This window comes from Delphinapterus leucas, chromosome 11, assembly GCF_059928025.1.
Source record: "Delphinapterus leucas isolate spDelLeu-1000000601 "Yukka" chromosome 11, BTC_Dleu_Yukka2, whole genome shotgun sequence".
Taxonomy (NCBI): domain Eukaryota; kingdom Metazoa; phylum Chordata; class Mammalia; order Artiodactyla; family Monodontidae; genus Delphinapterus; species Delphinapterus leucas.
The window spans coordinates 38,937,516-38,942,286 of record NC_143139.1 but is presented as its reverse complement, the minus strand read 5'-3'; the positions used below and the strand labels follow the sequence as shown (position 1 = coordinate 38,942,286).

The 4,771-nt window shown below is 44.5% G+C and overlaps 1 non-coding gene across 1 annotated transcript; it reads right to left on the bottom strand.

Annotated features, from left to right (window-relative positions):
- Positions 1–3,663: 3,663 nt before the first annotated feature.
- Positions 3,664–3,736, bottom strand: TRNAK-UUU (transfer RNA lysine (anticodon UUU)). The gene has a single exon. It is a non-coding gene; the product is annotated as a tRNA-Lys (tRNA).
- Between the last annotated feature and the right edge of the window lie 1,035 nt (positions 3,737–4,771).

Genomic DNA, 4,771 nt, shown 5'->3' with positions numbered 1-4,771 from the left:
GACAGGAACCCTCATACACTGTTGGTGGGAATGCAAAATGGTACAGCCACTTTGGAAAACACTTTGGCAGTGTCTTAAATGTTAAACATAAATTTACAGTGTGAACCAGCAATTTCACTTTCAGACATCAATCTAAGAGCAATGAGAGTGTATCCACATAAAGACTTACACAGGAATGTTCCTAGCAGCATTACTCATAATAGCCCAATTGGAAACAGCCGAAATGTCCCAAAACAAGTGAATGGGAGACAAAATATGCTCTTTCCACACAGTGGAATACTATTCAACAATAAAAAAGGAACAGACTATGCATGCATGCTGCAATGTGGATAAACCGCAGAAGCCAAGAGGCCACATATTGTAAGTTTCCATTTACGTGAACTACCCAGAAAAGGCAAAGCTATAAAGATGCAAAGTAAACTACAAATTGCTTGGAGGGAGGGGGGGAGATTAACACTAAATGCACATGAGAGATCATATTGGGTTGATGAAAATGTTCTGAAACTGATTTATTTTGGACAACTTGATGACTTTGGGTTAAAAAAATCATTGCATTATATACTTGAAAAGGGCAAATTATGATATGCAAAATGTGCCTCAATAAAGTTGTTTTAAATGTGAGATATAATGCCTGTATCAGAGTCCTCCAGAGAAACAGAACCAATATTTTAAATATATAATATTTAAAATATAAATATAAATATTTACAACATAAAATATATATTTCCATCCATCTGATGTTTCAGTCTGAGTCCAAAGGCCAGAAAAGACCAAAGTCCCAACTCAAGCAGTCAGGCAGGAGGAGTTCCATCTTACTCAGCCCTTTTATTCTGTTCAGGCCTTCAGCTGATTGGATGAGACCCACCCACATAAGGGAGAGCAATCTGCTTTACTCAGTCTACTGATTAAAATGCTAATCGCATCAAGAAATACCCTCACAGGGGCTTCCCTGGTGGCCCAGTGATTGAGAGTCCGCCTGCCGATGCAGGGGACACGGGTTCGTGCCCCGGTCCGGGAAGATCCCACATGCCATGGAGCGGCTGGGCCTGTGAGCCATGGCCGCTGAGCCTGTGCATCCGGAGCCTGTGCTCCGCAATGGGAGAGGCCACAACAGTGAGAGGCCCGCATACTGCAAAAAAAAAAGAAAAAAGAAAAAAGAAATACCCTCACAGACATACCCAGAATAATGTTTGACCAAATATCTGGACACGCTGTGGCTCAGTCAAGCTGGCACATAAAATTTACCATCACAAGTCCACCGCTCGTCAATACACATGTTCTTAAACCATACCTAATCTCCAAATAAAGACAATAACCAGGTCATAGTACTGAAATATTATAAAATAAAGTCAATATATTTTATGTTACATGATAAGGAATAAGAGAGGGGAAAAACAAAGATATTTTATTTTTATACACACACAGACAAATTCATAACAAGACAAGAAGGAAATATAACTATTACAGTCCTGTAATTACAGAAATTACGTTTCTGTAACTGGTCATCTTGCTGTACTGGAAATTTATAACTACCTTCTTCTACTATTCATTCTGCATTCTTTTTGCCTTCAGCAAGCACCTCGGCTGGTCATGGTTCTTCACCTGGTGGGGTGACCCAAACTGTCATTCCTGAAAGGTCTGGGCCATTAGTAGTCCTGCCTGGATTGCCACTATTGCTGGTACTGTAACCAAGTCTTCAAAAGGCCATTCCACCATTCTATCAAACCAGCTGCTTTAGGATGGCAGAAAACATGGTAAGACCAGTGAATTCCATGAGCATGGGCCCATTGCCACACTTCATTTGCTGAGAATTAATTTCCATGATCAGAAGCCATGCTCTGTGGGATACCACGATGGTGGATAAGGCATTCGTAAATCCCCAGATGGTAATTTGGGCAGAAGACTTGCATGCAGAGAAGGCAGATGTGTATCCAGAGTAAATATATATTCCATTAAGAAAAAAACGCTGCCCTTTCCAGGATGGAAGTGGTCCAGTATAATCAACTTGTTCACCCAGGGGGATGATACAATGCAGGGGGCCCAGTGTCGGTCTCTGCTGCTGCCAGATTGGGCCCTCGGTGATTGCCTTAGCCAGGTTGGCCTTGGTGAGTGAACGCTCGTGTTGCTGAGTCCGTGCATAACCTCTGTCCTGGCCAAAATGGCTGCTTTGTTCATGGGCCCATTGTGCAATGACAGGGGTGGCTGGGAAAAAAGATTGACGGTATTCCCATAACAGGTCATCCTATCCACTTGATTATTAAGATCCTCCTCTGCTGAGGTCACTCTTTGTGAGCTTTTTCTTGGAACACAAATATCTTCATGTTTTTTGCCCATTCAGAGAGTTTTATCACATAGCTCTTCCCCAAATTTCCGTGTCACAAATTTTCCAATCATGTTCCTTCCAAGTCCCTGACAATTCAGCCAAGCCATTGGCCACAGCACAGGAGCTAATATAACAATATAATCACATGTCTGGTCATTTCTTCTTTCAAACAAAGTGAACAACCAGGTGCACTTCTCTATGTTCTGCCCCCTGGGACCATTCCCCTTCACAATGTCCTTCAGGATGTCCCCAGAAGGGTCAGTAGTATTACAGCTGTTCTCTTGTGGGTGGTGCCTGTGTATTGTGCAGAACCAACTGCAAACCAGGCCTGAGTCTTCTCTTCTTCCATTAGCTGATCATAGGGAACTTCCCCTGAGGCCATGGGTGCAGGCTGGAAGAGAAGTGTGTGGGAGGCCATGAGAATTTGAACCATTTCTTCATGTAACTTACTTGTGCCTGCAGGGCCTAGTCAGGCCTGATCTCTTATATACCACTTTAATTTGATGATGGAGTGCAGCTTTGCACACCCAACTTTATGGCTTGTTGGGCAGCTCAGGTCACACAGTAATTTGGTGGTCCATTTGGAGCATTCAGTCTCTTCTAAGACCCAGTAGCAGGCCAAGAGCTGTTTCTCAAAAGAGGAGTAGTTATCTGTGGAGGACTGCAGGACTTTGCTCCAAGGTCCTTAGGGCCTGTGCAGCGATTCACCTACAGGCGCTCCCAAAGACTCCAAACGGCATGCCTGTACGCCACTGCCACTTCAAGCACCATTGGATCTACTGGATTGTGTGGCCCCCGCGGCAGAGCAGCTTGCACAGCAGCTTGACCTGTCGCAGAGCCTTCTTTTGTTCTGGCCCGGCTTTTCAGGTCACTTGGTGAATTGGCCAGAATAACACACCCAAATGAGGAATATGCTGCCTCCAAAATCCAAAGAGGCCCGATAAGGTGTCGTGCCTCTCTTTTGGTTGTGGAAGGGGCCAGATGCCACAACTGATCCTTCGCTTTATTTTATTTTTATTTTTATTTTACATCTTTATTGGAGTATAATTGCTTTACGATGGTGTGTTAGTTTCTGCTTTATAACAAAGTGAATCAGTGATACATATACATAGGTCCCCATATCTCTTCCCTCTTGCGTTTCCCTCCCTCCCTGATCCTTCACTTTAGAAGGGATATCTTGATGTGCCCCACACCCCTGGACCCTTGAAATTTCCCTGAGCTGGAAAGGCCTCGAACTTTAGCCAGATTTATTTCCCATCCTCTGACACACATATGTTTCACCGATAAAAACCAATGTCTGCAGTAGTTGCTACTTCTTCTGTTTATTTATTTATTCTTGGCGCCTGGACAGGGACATGAACCCTGGGCCCTCAGATTAAAAGTCTGATGCTCTCCCAGCTGAGCTACCCAGGCAGTAGTTGCTACTTCTTGCTCACTAGGTCCAATCTACATAATGTCATCAATGTAATGGGCAAGTTTGATATCTTGTGGATCAGAAAGGTGTCAAGCAGAACATCATATATTGATGACCAGTGTCAGGGGAGGACTCCCTCTACATGGAGGAAGAGCTGAGGTCATCACAGTGCTGTCTGGCCACCAGGAATAGAAGTCTAAACACTTCTGCCCACTGCATCTTGGTAACAGAGTTGCCAAGGAAAACAATGTAGTCAAGCACTGGTTGGAACAGTGCTTTACTCACATAGAGAAGAGACAGAGCAGGATCAACTTCAATAGTGGGTGTTGGTCCCTGAAGGCCAGTGGGTCCCTCCTGGAAGCAGATGCTGGGCAATTGGCCTACATGCACCCGCTCTGGTGCCAAGTAAAAGGATCCCTCCCCCTCCCCCATAGAATATGAAATAGCTGGGGGCATGCCTGAGGACCACTGATGCATTTGCTTAAGTAGAACAAAGGAGTACACATTGAGCATGAAAGAGAGAGAGAGATTCCCACACAATGTGCACAGGCTGTGTGGGCACTTTACCTCTTGGTAAGAAAGTGTTCCAACCCCAAGGTCCATTCTTGTGTTGCTGAGTGGGGGATGAAATATTGTGAGCATGAGACTGGCTTTTTCAACAAAAGGTGATCGAGATCCCTGTGAACTAAATGATGACATAGGGCTGCAGAGGTGATATACTCCTGAGGTAGAACCGTGAAGGTGTATTGCTGGCCTTGCCAGCTAAAAGCAAACTGCTTCCGGTGGTCCTTATTGGCACTTGCCAGATCAATCGCTGCATATCAGGTACCAAGGGGTGTGTTAATTTGGTCAAGCAATGAAACCACATCTGGCAATTGGAGTCACCACCTGGTTAAGTTTACAATAATCCACTCTTATCCTCCAAGATCCATCTGTCTTCTGCACAGGCCAAATAGGTGAGTTGAATGGTGATGTGGTGGAAATCACCACTGCTGCATCTTTCAAGAATTTAAGGATGGTAGTAATCTGTGTAA